General features: G+C 41.7%; 1 protein-coding gene across 17 annotated transcripts in view; it reads right to left on the bottom strand.

The window, feature by feature from the left end:
- LOC120097728 (translation initiation factor IF-2-like) overlaps positions 1–20,735 on the bottom strand; it is a 65,496-nt gene that overhangs the window by 36,515 nt on the left and 8,246 nt on the right. For 7 of the 17 annotated variants that reach the window (XM_087591876.1, XM_087591865.1, XM_087591875.1 and 4 more), the window contains exons 2-3: positions 18,740–18,856; positions 7,689–7,835 (exon numbers count right to left, since the gene is read on the bottom strand). The gene's annotated coding sequence lies outside the window, so the exon portion shown is untranslated. Of the gene's footprint in view, positions 1–7,688; positions 7,836–8,576; positions 8,743–18,739; positions 18,857–20,735 lie in introns of all 17 variants that reach the window. The other 10 variants (XM_087591867.1, XM_087591869.1, XM_087591872.1 and 7 more) reach the window with 2 other exon arrangements.

Here is a 20,735-nt window from a genome sequence, read left to right as displayed (position 1 = left end):
GTGATCCACTGACCACTTTTATGTGAGATAGAGTGGGGGGAGAGGAGAGAGAGAGAGAGAGAGGAGTATTGGCATGGTCTATTTGCATGAGCGCGCATGAGTAACCGTACATGGCAGGGAGCTAGGGGTGGCATTGGGACTCTTCTTTGCCTTGTTTTTTGCCTTGTTCTTCGAGGCAGGGTCTGTATGATGAGCCTGAAGCATGAACGTCTTAAATAAACTGCTGGTGACCAGCAAGCCCAGGAATCCTTCTGCCTCCACTTCCCACTCAGGGCTGAGGTTCTAGGCACCTGACAAACCAGTCTTGTCCAGTTTGTTATGTGGCACTGGAATCTGAACTCTGGTCTTCATGCTTGTGGGGTAGAGCTCATAACTGCTGAGCCATCTCTCTAGTCTCCACGCCACCCCCACCCCTTATTACAATTCTTAATTGATTTATTTTATAGCAAATCATAGTTGATGATCAAAGCTCCTTTGCTTCAATATCCTTATTCTTGAATGTTTGCATTTCTATATAAATTTGAAATTCATCCCATCTCTCATAAAAAGCAGCTGGAATGTTTAGTGGTTTGTTGATGCATTTACTATATTATAATCACTGAATTTAGGGGAGGACTTATGTTTTAATTGTATTTTTTCTAATGTATACATACTTAAATTCTGCTGTGTTAATCACTAATGGATTATTGATACCTTTTATTATGTTTTTTTCCTAGACAGATGATGTTTTGGAAAACTATTCTATACATTTTTCTAAGCGATGTTTACTGCTAATGTACAAAGCATTGTTACATTTGTACAGGCAGCACTGTTGGTAATCATTCTTATTTACCCTAAAAGTCTATCTGAAAGTAGCCTAGATTCTCTGTCCCAGTCATCGCCTGTGAAAGGTAAGTTCTTTCTTTCTTACTGATTCTTGTATGCCCTAAGTCTTTTCTTGTCTCTCAGGTTGGGATATGATTTGGATCTTTTCACGAGCCTTACATGCTTGAGATTTCTTTCATGGGTACCTTTTGTCAGAATGCTTCTTTATATTCCTAATTTCTTAAGAGTTTCCCTTTTAAAAATCATGACTGAAAGCAGAAACTTTTTTTTTTTATTCCCTTTCCCGGTTTCCGGGCAAACATCCCCCTAATCCCTCCCCCTCCCCTTCTTTATGGGTGTTCCCCTCCCTATCCTCCCCCCATTGCCGCCCTCCCCCCAACAATCTAGTTCACTGGGGGTTCAGTCTTAGCAGGACCCAGGGCTTCCCCTTCCACTGGTGCTCTTACTAGGATATTCATTGCTACCTATGAGGTCAGAGTCCAGGGTAAGTCCATGTATAGTCTTTAGGTAGTGGCTTAGTCCCTGGAAGCTCTGGTTGCTTGGCATTGTTGTACATATGGGGTCTCGAGCCCCTTCAAGCTCTTCCAGTTCTTTCTCTGATTCCTTCAACGGGGGTCCTGTTCTCAGTTCAGTGGTTTGCTGCTGGCATTTGCCTCTGTATTTGCTGTATTCTGGCTGTGTCTCTCAGGAGCGATCTACATCCGGCTCCTGTCGGCCTGCACTTCTTTGCTTCAACCATCTTGTCTAATTGGATGGCTGTATATGTATGGGCCACATGTGGGGCAGGCTCTGAATGGGTGTTCCTTCTGTCTCTGTTTTAATCTTTGCCTCTCTATTCCCAAGCAGAAACTTTTTTATCAAATGTTGGTTCTATGCCTGTTGATATAATCTTTAAAGATGAGTGTGTGTTGTGTCTGTGTGTGAGTATGTGGTGCACACCCCCATATGTGCCCACAGAGAGTTGAGAGCAGGACATCAGATATCCCCATCACTCTCTGCCTCATTGCCTTGAGACAGGGTCTCCCATAGAGCTGCCAGTTCACTATCTGGGCTAGGCTGGCTGACAAGCAGCCTCCTGGGATTGCCTGTCTCCACTCTGCTCTCAGTGCTGGCTTAGTGCACATTCAGCCTCACCTGGCTTTCACATAAATACTAGGATTTGAACTCAGCTCCTCATGATTGCAGAGCCAGTGCTCCTACTGAGCCATTTCCCAGTCACCCTTATTTATTTATTTATTATTTATATTATTATATTATATATTATTTATTATTTATTTTACTTTGTAATGTTTAAATTCACTGATATATGAAACTAAATAAGACTATATTCCAAGATTCATTTACCAACCATTATGTTTTATCTCCTCTTAGACATAGGTATAAAGGACACAGGTATACTAGTCTTTTATGCAAATCATGTGGGCCACCTTTGGCTTTTCTTGCATGCATACATACACATGCACACACACCCTGGGTATACAGCTCATGTATGTTTTACTTTGACTTGCTAACACCCCGTACGGTGCTGAGGTAGATGTTCGTCGTACTGAACATGCACTGAGTGACTATCTGTTAGCACACTGTGGCTGAATCACATCATTAAGTATTCTGTACAACATGGAGCTCAATTATGTCATTTTCTTTTTCATCTCATAATTGTTTCCATTACATTTTAGAAAATAGTCCAGGAAAATGAAGTATTACATTATGAATTCCTTTAATAAGAGCATTTAAAAATTAGTATTGATCAAGATACCACATTTTTATGAGAGCATTCCAATCTGAATTTAGAAGTGGGCCTCTGTGCCAAGGTAGGAATGTGTCTGGCATTTCAAGAACAGCGCAGGGCTGGTGCAGCTCCGAGTGAGTGAAGGGCGGGGAGACAGAGAGCATAGATAGCATCGTAGGCGGGGCCATCACACGTGCTAAAGGCCATCTTAAGAACAAGAGCTTGAAGGGGCTCGAGACCCCAAAAGTACAACAATGCCAAGCAACCAGAGCTTCCAGGGACTAAGCCACTACCTAAAGACTATACATGGACTGACCCTGGACTCTGACCCCATAGGTAGCAATGAATATCCTAGTAAGAGCACCAGTGGAAGGGGAAGCCCTGGGTCCTGCTAAGACTGAACCCCCAGTGAACTAGTCTATGGGGGAGGGCGGCAATGGGGGGAGGGTTGGGAGGGGAACACCCATAAGGAAGGGGAGGGGGGAGGGGGATGTTTGCCCGGAAACCGGGAAAGGGAATAACACTCGAAATGTATATAAAAAATACTCAAGTTAATAAAAAAAAAAAAAAGAAAAGAAATACTCAAGTTAATAAAAAAAAAAAAAGAACTTGGAAGTAATTCATTGGTGGGCAGATGTCAAAGTCTCTGGTATGAAGATGAGAATCAGAATAACAAAACAGAGACAGAGGATGGAGGTGAGGACACAGCCCCAGCACTCTGGTGTGTGGTTCAGGGAGGTCAACAAGAGAGACTGGCAAGGAGTTGCTCAAGAGTCAGAGTCGCCAAGCAGTGTGAGGTCCTCTAGGTTTAGAGGGTGCATTTCATGGGGAATGGAGGATCATCTCTAAGCCCACCTGTGATCATTCAGTTCCGAGATAAAAGACACACAACCTTTATATTTATAATGTGCCTTTAAAGCTCTAGAGCTAGGCAGATGTCCCTCTAAGCTAATATCTACTTCCTTATCGATAACCTTGAGATATGACTTGCCATGTTCTACTGGGCCGCTCTTAACTTCAGAGATCAGGAGAAAGAAACAAGAAAGGACACTCAGCCATTAAAGGACAAGTTCTCACCCAGACAAATGACTGCATTTGGTCATCCGTGTTACATACTTCTCCCTTCCATAACTAACCAACTAACCCAAATCGCTTTGGGGGAAATAGTTTAGAGGTCTGTTAAGGCCAAGGTTGCATTCACCTCAACCCAACAAGCACACTGTGTCTCCAACCCTGACCGCCCTAGGTTGGACAGCTTGGTTAAGTAACCCCAAAATCCCTCAGTTTCCAAGGGATATTCTAGTCATTGTACTGTTATTGAGATCAAGTGCGATCCTAATGAGCAAAGAACACAATGCCCTTTAAACTGTTGTACTGCAGTTTTTTAACAACAGGTTAGCTTCCTCACTCTAAAGCCCTTTAAGGAGGCATGAGTTCCCACACAGTTCTGAACAAGTGGTAATAACAATGACCCCAGGTGGTCATTTACAGCACCAACATAGCTGGATGCAACTAAGGGCCAAGGCAGAGAGCTCGGTGGAACTGCAGGTCTCTAGCCTTCTCCCTCGTGTTCTTTCTCTGACAAAATAGATGCACATACATATTCATCCATGGTGGTTAAATAAATTATCCCCATTTCCTTAAGCATACAAACACAGACAATTATATTTTCATTAAATCTGATGGGGGGAAATGCAAACATTTCAGAACTAAAGTTGCACATATGTTCAATGATTTCACTTTTCAAACAGCAGTGAATTAGTATCTGCCAACGTGGTAAGCAGAGCTAAAGTGAGTAAATGTGAACAGGTGTTAAGGATTCAATCAGTGGACAACATCACAGTTTGTTTATTACAGAATTCATGAAAACATGCATGTCCCTAAACGCAGACTAATTGGCATTTATCCTACACCTTCCTTCCTTCTGCAAAGCCTTGCTTTGACCCTAGCAGAACCTCTTGAGGCTGAAGCAACCGTCTGTTCACTGGGCAGCTTCCACACCTGGCTCCTCAAGCGTCCTCTCCACATGCCTGCACCGTCCTTAGAACGTTCCCCGGGCCCTGGGCTTGCACGTTCTGTGATTTCTAAGAGGGAGTCCCAAGTCCCCATCACTTCGTGTCTCTCTTCTGTGGTGTCTAATCTTCTAGCATTGCTCATTTGCCCCTTACTGCTTGCCACTTGTCTCTGTGCTCCACGTTTGGTTCTGCTGCACGGGGACATTTATCTGTCAGGTCCCTTGACCAGGCTCATGGGAGCAGAGCAAGAAGCATTTGCCAGTGAAATAAATGAATACTTGCTTTTCAGTAATCCTCTTTATAGTGATCAAATTTCTCCCTCAGATCCAAACTACACTTAGCTGAATAGTGCTTTAACATCATTCATTGGCTTACTCTGGCTTGATTTTTATCATATGTAGATTTTCTGCAAAGGCCTCCCACCCTCTCCTTCCATGAAGAGAACAATGATTCCTTCCTGTGCATGGAGTCCTGTAAGTGGTGGAATCTGCTGTAATGCATTCTGTTGTATCCTTATTGGTTAGTGATTTTCTATACTTTAATTGCAATGACAGCAAGCTGTCTTGATTTGGGCACACATAGTGAGCTGACTAATCAAGCCAGTTAATGTGCTCCCTCATATGCTTACAACCCTCCACAGGTATCAAGTATACACGCGTCGCTATGAGCTATAGTCACCATGGCATACAATCCCGCTCCTCTCCTTGATCCTCCTAACTTAATGCTGGGGTTTTGGCCAACCTCTGCCCAGCCCCTACATTCCAGTTCCTGGAAACCACCATTCTGTTCTCAGAGTCTTCTCTTCAAGTGTGGTGTTTTTGGATTCCACATATCAGTGAGAACACATGGTGTTTCTCTTGGTTGACATCATTTAACAAAGTGTGCTCCAGGTCCACACTGTTGTGAGTGGCAGGGGTCTCCTTCTTGGAGGCTGAATAGTATTTCCATGGGTTTATGTAGTGATCTTCCTTTATCCATTCGCCAGCCTATGGACGCTTAGACTGCTTGTATGCCTTGGCTATTGTGAATAGTGCTGGAATAAACACACAACAGCACACTACCCGTTTCCTTAAAATATATACCCAGAGTAGTGGTGCTTGTATATTTGATATTTTTTCAGCAGCAATTGTACTGCTTTCAAGAATGGCCACCAGTTATGCCAGGGCTCTCTCCTTGGTATCCTTCATCTTTTGATAACAGCCATCCTAGCAGGAGTGAAGCCTTTGTGTTCCCCTAGTAGCTGGTGGTGTTGAGTACTTTCACATACTCGTTGGCCATCTGTAACTCCTTTGGAGATTCAGACCATCGTCTGTGGGAATGAGGCTCCATGCCATCCTGCTACTGAGTTGCTCCATGTGTATTTGGAGCAGTTCACACCTTTCCTACACCTGCCAAACCTCGGGCTGTCTCTTCACACTGCCGACCACTCTCTCCGCTGGGTTCTTGCTTTGGTGTGGTCCCATTTATTTATTTGTTTTTGTTTCCTATGTTTGGGGGGAGTCACATGAAAACACCCATTTCCTGATCTGTGCCTGGGAGTTCTTCTTCTATTTTTCCTTATGATAATTTTATATTTCCAGGTCAGGTAGATGGGTCCTTCTTCCATTTTGATGTATTTTTATTTTAGATGAAGATCTAATACGCCTATGGTCAGAATGTCTGATCTCCCCAGTGCTTCACTAACTTCCATTGTTTAAATTATTGTATTATCTTATGTGCATGAGTGTTTTGCCTGCATGTGTGTCTGTGTATCACATACATGCCTGGTGCACTGGAAGCCAGAAGAGGGAACAGAAGCTATGGTCAGTTATGAGCATAATGTAGATGCTGGGATTCAAGCTCAGGGCCTCTGGAGAGCAATCAGTGCTCTGAGCCTGGATCCAGCTCTCCAGCCAACCTGATTAGTGCTTAAAGGTACTTTACAGGGAAAGGTGCATTAATCACACCTGTTCTTAACTGTTTTCCAGTAAGTGCCCCCACAATCCATAGTTATCCGATCCTTACATGTTTATCATGATTACCATTTTCTCAGATACTGTGTCATGGCATTTCTTTTTAACACTCTTGATCATTGCTTTCTCTCTTTCTCTCTCTCTCTTTCTCCTCTCTCTCTCTTTCTCCTCTCTCTCTCTCTCTCTCTCTCTCTCTCTCTCTCTCTCTGTGTGTGTAAATACCTATTTATTCTTACAGAAACCAATCTTGATTTTTAGATTCAGTGCTTTTATAATGCAATTTTGCTTTTACCCTATATTATCTTTGGGTGGGTGTCTGAGATTTCTTCCTTCTCTGTGCTCTTCTGACTAGTCATGATTTGGTGATACATCTGAGGGTGTTTGTTCTGGTGGTTAAAGTCCTTTCCAGGATGCCCTCATCTGCAGTATCTTTTTTTAAAACAAGTTCCCTTCATTAATCCATGCTTCTCTCACTTCTTAGCTCAGTATTCAACTCAATGTCCACCTTGAGGCAGTAACTTCCTATGAGTTCTACTAAGTAATTACATGTATGGGGTTGGTCATTTATTATGGTAGAAAGGGAACCAGTAGTTATTCCACATGGCTGCATCTATAATATAAGGATGTTTTACTATATATCCCAGGATATTCTTAATCCATGATCCTCCTGCCCCAGCCTCTGTAGGTGCTTGGATTCCAGGTCTATTTGGATATCTTACCCCTGAATAGCAGCATTTCCCATGGGTCAGGAGAATCTTTTGATTATGCTTTCAAACCTCGTTGTCAATAATATTGGCTTCTCTCCCACTTTCAGTTCTCTCTGGTAGAAACGTGTAGTCTGAAACACCTGTTTGTGATACTTTGCATCTCCACAATTCCAAAGATACTCTGTCATGAGTACTAACATTTATGATAACAGAAGTCTCTTTCTAGTCCAGGTTACTATACTCTAACAGAGAATAGAGTGGTTTTGGACAGTCCACTATCAATGGTGAGCTGCCATTCTCGTTGTTTTTTGCCTTGTCTGGCCATGTTAATGATGTTTATTTTGTCTATAGAAGTAAAACCAATCTTTCTTTGGTTCACAGAACTCTGGGATGTAACGTATGTATGCAATGTGCTTGCTGCTGACATGTACTGGGAAGCCATGTGTGATGGGCAACTCACCTGGAAAGGACCCTTTGATGCTTTGGCACATCCTTGTATGTGATGTTGGGTTATTATGCATTAGCAGGCTCTGTGAATACCTTCTACATCACCCTCCAGTCGGGCCTCTGTTCCTACACCCACCGTAGTGAGGAGACTATGGTATATCTGTTTAAAAAAATCATAGGCAGATACATCCTGATTATAACAGGAGAGATTATCCAAATAGTATTTATAATGCACTCTGGGAGCCAGGTATCAAACAACAGACAATGTTCAAAACTTGGGCAAGTGATGAGAGAGCAGAATAGAGGGGAGATGAGGAGAGTCAGAGGGACAGGGAAGCAAGGAGTCATCATAGCAGGGGTGTGTGGTGTGTGTCTGAAACTTTCCAAGTAGACAAGAGTGAAGTGAGAGTGCTCATTCAAAAAATGTGGGGATGCTGTGGGATTCAACCAGGGCCTTATCATGCCAAGTTAGTGCTCCCTCCCTGCCCCCACTAAGCTACACATCAGGCCTAAAGTTTGTAAGCATGAGAACAGGTATGGACACAAATACAGAGCCAGTTACTCAATAAAGCATTTCTTGTTCCCATTTCTATCCCAATATTTCTACATTATTTGTGCTTTGGCATCTCATTCTGGGTGTGTCTGTGAGTTTCCCAAAAACAACAGAATTAAAGAAGGATCTGGTGCTGTGGAAATGCAGAGCAGTGGGAGGGGCAGTGGGAGAGGGTCCTTCTCTGCTTCCCTCAACCTCCTCAGCTTAGACCCAGACAGACCGAGACCCCAGCTTCCAGTACGAAGCAGCTTTCAGCTTCAAGAACATGGCTGCAATCATTCTCTAGTTAGATCCAGATGGCTGCATTGCCAGGTGAACTGTGTTGGTGGTGAACTAATTTTCCCTCACCTCCAGCACCCATTTTCCCAGAGTTCAAGCAATTTTCCTGGGTAATGAACTGTGGCAGCTATCAGGCAGCCTGGAAATCAAGAGGGCCAAGTGCCTTCCTCGTCCTGTTTCCTTCTGGTATCGGGTATCGCTTGCTGCGGCATCACGGAGCTGTGTGTTCCAAGGTCTGACAAGGAGGGGTGAGAGAGCAAGTGAAATTCAGGGACACTGCTCTAGTTGGTGACAGTCACACTGCCCTGAGTGGGTGCCAGCTGCATGATCTCCAGGCAGTTCCCTGGCAATGGAAGGAACATGTGGAACCAGAACATGCTGAAGGCCAAAAGTGGGCCCTCGGCTTTGATTTATACTGATAAATACTCGGAGTCTTGAGAAAGTGAGTTCAATGGAACACAAAACTGTAATACACTAGGCAGTACAAAACAAACAAACAAAAAACCAACCAAAAATAACAAAAATAATTCGAATCTATGTGCTTAAAAAATTTTAGTATGTTTTCATTAAAAAAAAGGGGGGAATCCTGTAATAAATTTGCTTCATTGGCTCAAAGAATACTTTTCTCATGTAGTTAATGTTTTTAATCATTCTTAGTGGCACTGAGCAATTTCTTCTATTAAGCATTTTACTATTTATAAAGTTTATGTTAGACATTTGATGTTTTATATGTTCAAACATTACTTTTTGGCTTTGATTAAAAATGTTTCCAGTTTGCTAATTAAAATACCTGCCAGAAAACTTTCATATTATATTTTAAGGGAAAAAAACCAACATAGTTATTTATTGGCAAACTGAGATACTAAAGGGAAAAGATTTATTTAATAAAAATTAACTCAATACAAAGGAAGTGACTCAAATATACAAATTTTTAGATTTTAGATTCCATTTTAGATTACAATAGATAAACATATATCTTACTGTTTTAGGTTTTACTGCTGTGAACAGACACCAGGACCAAGGCGAGTCTTATAAGGACAACATTTAATAAGGGCTGGCTGACAGGTTCAGAGGTTCAGTCCAGCATCATCAAGGTGGGAACATGGCAGCCTCCAGGCAGGCATGGCGCAGCAGGAGGTGAGAGTTCTGTATCTTCATCTGAAGGCTACTAGTGGAAGTCTGACTTCTAGGCAGCTAGGGTGAGGGTCTTATAGCCCACCCCCACAGTGAGACACCTACTCCAACAAGGTCACACCTGCTGATAGTGCCACTCCCTGGGCAGAGCATGTACAAACCACCACTTACCTAGAAATGACTTTATCTGTGAATAAAACATGGTTCTTGACGATGAAAGAGCCAACCAAACCCACAGAGTTACTAAGTGGAACTCAAATGTCAGACTAAAATAAGGCTCTTTATGGGCACTTTTATGGTTTGTAAGGTACCATATAAAGTATCCTAGAAGGGAAAATATGGTCAAGTTCAACTGCATTTAACATTAATAGACAACTGTCTTAACTGGGGTTTTTATTGCTGTTATGATAAAAACACTATGACTAAAAGTTACACAGAGAGAAAAGCATTTGTTTCTCCTTACAGATTCTAAGTCCATCACTGAGGGAATCCAGGGTACTAACTCACAGGAGAACAGAGATGCTAAGTCCTGGGAGGACTGCTGCTTATGGACTTGCCCAGCCTGCTTTCTTATACATCCCAGGCTGCTTCTTGGGCCCTCCCACATCAATCACTAATTAAGAAAATGCACTACAGTCTTCCGGTCTCCATCTTTGCCCAGAGCTAAGGATGTCCCACAGCCCTCCAGACCCCAAACTTGCCTAAAGGGAGCTGGTCTCCCAAGAGTGCTCTCACTTCTCAGATCAGAGGCCCACAAGCCCACAGGAGGGACAAGCTCCTGTAAGAGGCAGCAAGACCAACTAACATCAGAGATAACCAGATGGTGAGAGGTAAGCATAAGAACCTAAGCAACAGAAACCAAGCCCACTTGGCATCATCAGAACCCAGTTCTCCCACCACAGCAAGTCCTGGATATCCCAACACACAAGAAAAGCAAGACTTGGATTTAAAATCACAGCTCATGATGATGATAGAGGACTTTAAGAAGGACATAAATAACTCCCTTAAAGAAATACAGGAGAACACAGGTAAACAAGTAGAAGCCCTTAAAGAGGAAACACAAAAATCCCTGAAATAGTTACAGCAAAACAACCAAACAGGTGAAGGAGTTGAACAAAACCGTCCAGGACTTAAAAATGGAAATAGAAACAATAAAGAGAGCACAAAGGGAATCAACTCTGGAGATAAGAAACCTAAGGAAGAGATCAGAAGTCATAGATACAAGCATCACCAACACAATACAAGAGATATAAAAGAGAATCTCAGGGGCAGAGGATACCATAGAAAACATTGACACAACAGTCAAAGAAAACGCAAAAAGCAAAAAGCTCCTAACCCAAAACATCCAGGAAATCCAGGACACAATGAGAAGATGAAACCTAAGGATAAAAGGTATAAAAGACAGCAAAGATTCCCAACATGAAGGGCCAGTAAATATCTTCAACAAAATTATAGAAGAAAACCTCCCTAACCTAATGAAAGATAGATGCCCACGAACATACAAGAAGCCTGTAGAATTCCAAATAGATTGGACCAGGAAAAAAATTCCTCCTATCAAAAAATAGTCAAAAGACCAAATGCACAAAACAAAGAGAGAATATTAAAAGCAGTAAGGGAAAAGGTCAAGTAACATATAAAGGCAGACCTATCAGAATACACCAGACTTCTCACCAGAAGATTCTGGGCAGATGTCATACAGACCCTAAGAGAACACAAATGCCAGCCCAGGTTACTATATCCAGCAGAACTCTCAATTGCCACAGATAGAAACCAAGATATTCCATGACAAAACCAAATTTACAAAATATCTTTCCACAAATGCAGCCCTACAAATTATGATACATGGGAAACTCCAACACAAGGAGGAAAACTACACCCTAGAACAAGCACACAATTAATTTTTCTTTCAACAAACCCAAAAGAAGATAGCCACACAAACATAATTCCACTTCCAACAACAAAAATAACAGGAAAACACTATTACTTAATATCTCTAACATCAATGGACTCAATTCCCCAATAAAAAGACATAGACTAACTGACTGAATATGTAAAAAAAAATAAAAAAACAACAGTTTGCTGCATACAGGAAACGCACTTCAGTGACAAAGACACTACCTCAGAGTAAAAGGCAGGAAACATATTTTCCAAGCAAATGGTCCCAAGAAATAAGCTGGAATAACCATTCTAATATAAAATAAAATCAACTTTTAACCAAAAGTTATCAAAAAAGATAAGGAAGGACACTTCCTACTCATCAAAGGAAAAATCTACAAAGATAAACTCTCAATCCTGAACATCTGTGCTCCAAATGCAAGGGCACCCACCTTGATAAAGCAAACTTTACTAAAGCTCAAAACATACACTGAACCACATATAATAATAGTAGGAGACTGCAACACCCCACTCTCATCAATGGACAGATCATGGAAGCAGAAACTCAAAAGAGTCACAGTAAAACTAACAGAAGTTAGGAACCAAATGGATTTAACACATCTACAGAATCTTTCTTCCTAAAACACAATATACCTTCTTCTCAGAACCTCATGGTACCTTCTCCAAGACTGACCATTTAATGGGTCACAAAACAGGCCTCAACAGCTATCAGAAGATTGAAACAATCCCATGCATCCTATCAGATCACCATGGACTAAGGCTGCTTGTCAATAACAACAAAAAAACAAAACAAAAACAAAAACAAAAAAACAATAGCCCACGTACACATGGAAATTGAATAGTTCTCTACTCAATGATAACTTGATCAAAGAAGAAATTAAAGACTTTTTAGAGTTTAATGAAAATGAAGGCACAACATACCCAAACTTATGGGACACAATGAAAGCAGTGCTAAGAGGAAAACTCATAGCTCTGAGTGCCTCCAAAAAGAAACTTCAGAGAGCATACACTAACAGCACACTTGAAAGCGCTAGAACAAAAAGAAGCAAATACACCCAAGAATAGATGACAGGAAATAATCGAACTCAGAGCTGAAATCAAGTAGAAGTAAAAAGAACTATACAAAAAAAACCAACAAAACCAGGAGCTGGTTCTTTGACAAAATCAAGAAGATAGATAAACCTTAGCCAGACTAACCAGAGGGCATAGAGACAGTATCCAGTTTAACCAAATTAGAAATGAAAAGGGACACATAACAACAGAAACTGAGGAAATTCAAAAATTATCAGATCCTGCTACAAAAGCCTATACTCAACAAAATTGGAAAGTCTGGAGAAAATGGAGAATTTTCTAAATGGATACCAGGTACCAAAGTTTAATTAGGATCTGATAAACCCTCTAAACTGTCCCATAACCCCTAAAGAAATAGAAGCAGTCATTAAAAGTCTCCCAACTAGAGAGAGAGAGAAGAGAGAGAGAGAGAGAGAGAGAGAGAGAGACAGAGACAGAGACAGAGAGACAGAGACAGAGAGAGAGAGACAGAGAGAGAGACAGAGAGACAGAGAGACAGAGAGACACAGAGAGAGACACACACAGAGAGAGAGAGAGAGAGAGAGAGAGAGAGAGAGAGAGAGAGAGAGTCAGCCAGCCAGCCCGCCCAGGACGAGATGGGTTTAGTGCAGAATTCTATCAGACCTTCAAAGAAGACCTAATACCAACACTGTCCAAACTCTTCCACAAACAAAACAAAACAAAACAAAACAAAACAAAACAAAACAGGAGTACTACCCAATTCATTCTATGAAGCCACAATTAATTACATTTATACTAAACCACACAATGACCCTACAATAAAAGAGAACTTCAGACCAATTTCTCTCATGAATATCAATGTAAAAATACTCAATAAAATTCACACAAACCGAATCCAAGAAGACATCAAAATGACCATTCAACATAATCAAGTAGGTTTAATCCCAGGGATGCAGGGATGGTTCAATATACAGAAATCCATCAATGTAATCCACTATATAAACAAACTCAAAGAGTAAACCACATGATCATCTCATTAGAGGCTGAGAAAGACCCCTTCATGACAAAAGCCTTGAAAAGATCAGGAATTCAAGGTCCATACCTAAACATAGTAAAAGCCATATACAGCATTAAACTAAATGGAGAGAATTTTGGAGCAATCTCACTAAAATCAAGGCTGCCCACTCTCTACAATACAGTAATTGAAGTTCTAGCCAGAGCAATTATACAACAAGACGAGGCCAAGGGATACAAATTGGAAGAGAAGTCAAAATATCACTATTTGCATATGATATGATGGTATACTTAAATGACCACAAAAGTTCCTCCAAGAACTACAGCTGATAAAAACTTCAGCAAAGTAGCTGGACATAAAATTAATTCAAACAAACAAACAAACCCCAAAACAGTAGCCTTCTTCTACTCAAAGGATAAACAGGCTGAGAAAGACATTAGGGAAATGACACCCTTCACAACAGTCCCAAATAATATAAAATGCATCGGTGTGACTTTAACCAAGCAAGTGAAAGATCTGTATGACAAGAACTTCAAGTTTCTGAAGAAAGAAATTAAAGAAGATCTCAGAAGATGGAAAGATCTCCCATGCTCGTGGATTGGCAGGATTAATATACCAAAAATGGTCATCTTGCTGAGAGCAATCTACAGATTCAATGCAATCCCCATCAAAATTCCAACTCAATTCTTCATAGAGTTAGAAAGACCAGTTCGCAAATTCATTTGGGATAACAAAAAACCCAGGATAGGAAAAACTATTCTCAATAATAAAAGAACTTCTGGGGGGAAATCACCATCCCTGACCTCAAGCTGTACTACAGAGTAATCCTGATAACAACTGCATGGTATTGGTACAGAGACAGGCAGATAGACCAATGGAATAGAATTGAAGACCCAGAAATGAACCCACATGCCTATACCCACTTTGACAAAGGAGTCAAAACCATTCAATGAAAAAAAAAAAAAGATAGCATTTTCAACAAATGGTTCTATTTCAACTGGAGATCAGCATGCAGAAAAATGCAGATCGATTCATGCTTATCACCCTGTACAAAGCTTAAGTCCAAGTGGATCAAGAACCTCCACATCAAACCAGATACACTCAAACTAATAGAAGAAAAAGTGGGGAAGAGCCTTGAACACATGGGCACTGGGGAAAATTTCCTGAACAAAACACCAATGGCTTATGCTCTAAGATCAAGAATCAACAAATGGGATCTCATAAAACTGCAAAGCTTCTGTAAGGCAAAGGACACTGTGGTTAGGACAAAATGGCAACCAACAGATTGGGAAAAGATCTTTACCAATCCTACAACTGAGAGAGAGCTTATATCCAAAATATACAAAGAACTCAACAAGTTAGACTGCAGGGAGACAAATAACCCTATTACAATATGGGGTTCAGAGCTAAACAAAGAATTCACAGCTGAGGAATGTCGAATGGCTGAGAAACACCTAAAGAAATGTTCAACATCTTTAGTCATAAGGGAAATGCAAATCAAAACAACCCTGAGATTCCACCTCACACCAGTCAGAATGGCTAAGATCAAAAACTCAGGTGACAGCAGATGCTGGTGAGGATGTGGAGAAAGAGGAACATTCCTCCACTGTTGGTGGGATTGCAGACTGGTACAACCATTTTGGAAATCAGTCTAGAGGTTCCTCAAAAAATTGGAGGACCCAGCTATACCTCTCTTGGGCATATACCCAAAAGATGCCCCAACATATAACAAAGACACGTGCTCCACTATGTTCATAGCAGCCTTATTTATAATAGCCAGAAGCTGGAAAGAACCCAGATGTCCTTCGACAGAGGAATGGATACAGAAAATATGGTACATCTACACAATGGAATATTACTCAGCTATCAAAAACAACGGCTTTATGAAATTTGTAGGCAAATGGAGGCAACTGGAAAATATCATCCTGAGTGAGGTAACCCAATCACAGAAAAACACACATGGTATGCATTCATTGATAAGTGGCTATTAGCCCAAATGCTCAAATTACCCTAGATGCACAGAACACATGAAACTCAAGGATGAACAAAATGCGGATGTTTCACTCCTTCTTTAAAAGGGGAACAAGAATACCCTTAGGAGGGGATAGGGAGGCAAAGTTCAGAACAGAGACTGAAGGAACACCCATTCAGAGCCTGCCCCACATGTGGCCCATACATATACAGCCACCAAACTAGATAAGATGGATGAAGCAAAGAAGTGCAGACTGACAGGAACTGGAGGTAAGATCTCTCCTGAGAGAAACAGCCAGAATATGGCAAATACATAGGCGAATGCCAGCAGCAAACCACTGAACTGAGAACAGGACCCCCGTTGAAGGAATCAGAGAAAGGACTGAAAGAGCTTAAGGGGCTTGAGACCCCATATGAACAACAATGCCAAGCAACCAGAGCTTCCAGGGACTAAGCCAAAGACTATACATGGACTGACCCTGGGCTCCATAAGTAGCAATGAATAGCCTAGTAAGAGCACCAGTGGAAGGGGAAGCCCTTGGTCCTGCTAAGACTGAACCTCCAGTGAACGGGATTCTTGGGGGGAGGGTGGTAATGGGGGGAGGGTGGGGAGGGGAACACCCATATAGAAGGGGACGGGAAGGATTAGGGGGATGTTGGCCTGGAAACCGGGAAAGGGAATAACATTTGAAATGTAAATAAGGAATACCCAATTTAATAAAGATGGAAAAAATTAAAGTGAAATCATTAAAAATCATATAAGTATAAATATCAGAATTATATTTCTTAAAAATCAGAGAAAAAATTAAATATGACTGAGATCCACAAAAAAAAAAACAAAAAAAAAAACGAGTGACAGGAAGAGGGACTGGGAATGTCACCTTCTTGGCACTACACAGGTCCTGCAGTCATGAACTCAGCAGTTGCAGACCCTTCACTGTGACTGGCCCTCACCTAAGACTCGCCAGGCAACAGTCAGGGGTGGAAGAGGGGCTCCTGGGGCCCTTCCCCATGAGTGCTGTGGGAGGGATGGTCAGTTTTTACAGTTGTGTACCCACTGATAACTTCATCAGACTCAAGTGAACAGTTCCACACACATGGTCATAGGGAGGTCATGCAGGGGCTAAATTCAGTGTCACCAAACAGAAAAGGCATGTAGGTAGAAAGGAGTTCAGTAAGGAGAAAGAGGGACGTTGGAGAGGTTAGGAGGGAGACAAGAAGGGGGGATGACAGCTACGAGAATGTATTATGGACATGTATAAAATTGTCAAAGAAAAATTAATAAGAATAACAAAGCATTAGTCAGAAGACAAAGCCAGTTCTCTGTAGAAACTTTAATAAAAATGTATCCATTTCAAACTATGTCAGAGTAGATGGGGGCATCTCATAGGCAGAGTAGTTGCCTGACATTAAAAAGAGCCCTTTTAATCAGAGAAAGAACTGGAAGAGCTTGAAGGGGCTCGAGACCCCATATGTACAACAATGCCAAGCAACCAGAGCTTCCAGGGACTAAGCCACTACCTAAAGACTATACATGGACTGACCCTGGACTCTGACCCCATAGGTAGCAATGAATATCCTAGTAAGAGCACCAGTGGAAGGGGAAGCCCTGGGTCCTGCTAAGACTGAACCCCCAGTGAACTAGACTGTGGGGGGGAGGGCGGCAATGGGGGGAGGGTTGGGAGGGGAACACCCATAAGGAAGGGGAGGGGGGAGGGGGATGTTTGCCCGGAAACCGGGAAAGGGAATAACACTCAAAATGTATATAAGAAATACTCAAGTTAATAATAAAAAAAAAAGAGCCCTTTTGGTCTCCAGCTTCGTAAATTCAAAACAAAACAAAACAAAACAAAAAAAACCCTGTATGTGTAAACTGATATAATACAGAGTACATTGTTTATAAAGTTTCTTGTTCCATTTAAATGTTTTCTATATGTGCTGGCTAGTTTGCATGTCATGTTGACACAAGGTAGGATCATCTTGAAAGAAGGAATCTCGTAGGACTGGCCTATAGGCAGCCCTTAGGGCTTTCTCTTGCCTGGTGTTGATGTGAGAGAGCCCAGCCTAGAGCGGGCTGTGTGCCCCTGGGTTCTGTAAGGAAGCATGCTGAGCAAGGCATAGGAAGCAAGCCCATACGCAACACTCTTCCATAGCCCCTGCTTCAGTTCCCACCTCCAGGTCTACTTGAGTTTGCACCCTGACTCCCCTCAGTGATGGACTGTGACCTGAGAAGTATAAGCTGAAGTAAATCCTTCCTCTCCAGGTTATGGTGTTTCATCACAGCAACAGAAATTAAACTACAACACTGTCTTTTACAAAATGAGAAGAAATCCAAATGCTTCCTGTCACTGTAAATAAACTCCAACTTAGAAAAAAACTTTAAGCATGATGAAACAATCTCTTATATACATCACATAGAAACAATCCTTCTCAAAAGTAAGCTAGCCATTCCTTAAAGGACACAGCACACTGGAGAGATAGCTCCTGTGAAAGGGTAGGCTTACAATCAAAATAATAGTTTGGTTCCCAGAACACATGGCTGACTCTCCCTTTTAAGCCAGGCTATGGTGGTGTATGCCTCTAATCCCAGCATTCTGGTGGCAGAGGCAGATCTCTGAGAGTTTCAGGCCAGCCTGCTCTAGATACCAAGTTCTAGGACAACCAGAGATACCTAACAGACAATGACAAAAGGTAGGTGGTATAGGGGTGTGTGTGTGTGTGTGTGTGTGTGTGTGTGTGTGTGTGTGTGTGTGTGATAACCATGTCATTTCCACTTATTAATTCATTACAGGTTTGAGGACATTTTTCAACAAAATGATATGAATATCAAAACAAGACAAAATGATAACAGTATTTATTCTTTACATAGTAAGATATTACAAGTAATTTAAACTCTCAACAATCCGTGACTGGTTTAGTATATTATGGTACGTTTATTAATTGAGGAATGTTACAATCCAGTAAAAAATATAAAGGTCATGTAGACATAAAGAAAAACTTGGTAGGTAACTAGGAGAGTATTAAATTAAAGCTACATGTAACCTTTATGTATATGCTAAAATTAATATAATACAAACTGCACTTGTGGGAAAGATCTAATACAATCTTTAACCACAGGTGGATCTAAGAAAGCGTTTTCTCCTCTAATATTACCAGGTAATGTTGTGGCCATGCCTCTACGTACCTCTTTCTGGGCCATCCATGTCCACGCACAGCAGGAAACAGAATGAGACAGAGGCACAGACAGATGCAGAGGCAAAGCCACTGGACTGTTCTGGAGCTCCTGCCCTACACCTGGGATCTGAAAACAAAAACAAATGAAAAACCCTCTTACCTTTATAAATTCTCATCATTTTGTGTCAACCTGTTTAAAGTGGTATCTGAAATTCAAACCAAGAAAGAAAAGTTCAGAGTTTCTCTTACACTCTTTAACTCTTAGATGGATGGTAAGCGCCACATGCCACCTTGCTCGCTGCACCACAGATGTGTGGTTCGTCCTACAGCAGTGGTTCTCAACTTGTGGGTCAGGACTCCCACAGGGGTTGCATATCAGGTATTTACATTACAATTTATAACAGTAGAAAATTATAAAGTAGCAACAAAATGCTATGGCTGGCCTCACCACATGAAGAACTGTAATAAAGGGTCGCAGTGATAGAAGTTTGAGATCCACTGTCCATTTACTGCCCAGAGACTGTCCCTCAAGCAGCACACCTCCTGAAGCCACTAACATCTCCAGACAGCGTTCCAGCCAACACTGCAGCTGTGTAAGTGCTGCTGCCCCTTCAGCTCTCCATGTACTCACTCCACTTGTGACTGAGGTGATGTTCTTTTCAGGGATAAGAATTTGCTGAAGAAAACACTTTGTAGGAATTCCAGCGGATTCTGCTCTTACTGTTTTACTAATGCTGAAGAGTTTTGATCACTGTGAACTTGACTTTTTTATTGCTGCCTTTCATTCACTGTTTATCGAGAGCTAGAAACTTACACATGCTACCCCTTTGCTCTTTGTGTTCGCTGTACTGTGAGTCACCAGTGACAAGAACTCTCTCCCAAAGCACGGTGCTAGCCTACACCATGTCACAAAGTGTCACAAAGACAAAGAGGAAAAGTGCAGAGCAAGAAAAGAGACTGAAGAAAAACTGCAGAAGCAAAACACAACAGCAGCAAGAACAACAAAGCATGTCGTAACGGTGCCTGAGACATAGCTTGATGGCAGAGCATTTGCCTGATGTGTCTGAGGCTCCAGGTTCAAGTCCCAGTACCACGAGGAGGAAAAGTTCAGGGTTTGTGGCTGCAGAAATTGCTGAGCGCTTAGGAGTATGTACCACTGTGCAGAGAATCCTAATTTTGTTCCCAGCACCCACCTTGAACAGCTCACTAGCACCTACAACTGGGATTCTGACACCTTCTGTTCTCCACAACCACCTGCAATCGTGTACACATGTGCCCTGAACCCACACAATTTGAAATAAAGTTTTTAAAATCCTGTAGTGAAATGAGGCATTGATGGGTATGTAGAAGAATGACGAGCTCTGTGGGGAGACAGCTTGCTGGTCACCGGAATTCTGACACACTTGGCAGGCGCAAATACTTTTAATCCAGGGAAAGCAAGGAAATCTACCTTCTAGGATGAAAAAGAACCTGGAAAACAGCAGATCTCAAAGGAGGGAGGAATGGAGTCCTGTATTAGAACAAAAATAACAGGAAGAAAACAGCAGGAATTTTGGGTACATTTGGCTCCTTTGTAATACGTGTTCATGTTCCATAGATACTTTGAAGGTCTGTCAGTCACGTTAGTGAGGCACCAGTAAAGAGCTGGCAACACCACAGTATTATGCAGCCTGGTGCAATTTTAGTAACACTGACAACAGAGGAAATATTAATAATGCTTAACTTTTAACAGCAGCTAGACACTTGTTCATACCACCTGGGAATGCAGACCTCACCGGGGATTCACTGGGATCCTCATGGTACATGTGCATCCACGTGGCTATTCCTATTTGAATTCCTTCTTAAATCCCAAAGAAAAATGATAACGTCCTCTCTTCTTAGTCCTGCTCATTTTTATCCCCCTAATACTAATTTACATCTTGTATGATGTAGACTTCTTAAGCTCCAAGGCAATGTCCTACAGTTCCTTTCAATAAAATACCCCAAATTCTCCTAGCATCATTCAC

Source organism: Rattus norvegicus, chromosome 17 (genome assembly GCF_021556685.1).
Source record: "Rattus norvegicus strain SHRSP/BbbUtx chromosome 17, alternate assembly SHRSP_T2T, whole genome shotgun sequence".
In the NCBI taxonomy this organism is placed as follows: domain Eukaryota; kingdom Metazoa; phylum Chordata; class Mammalia; order Rodentia; family Muridae; genus Rattus; species Rattus norvegicus.
The sequence above is the reverse complement of the archived record's forward strand: the minus strand, read 5'-3'. Positions and strand labels throughout refer to the sequence as shown.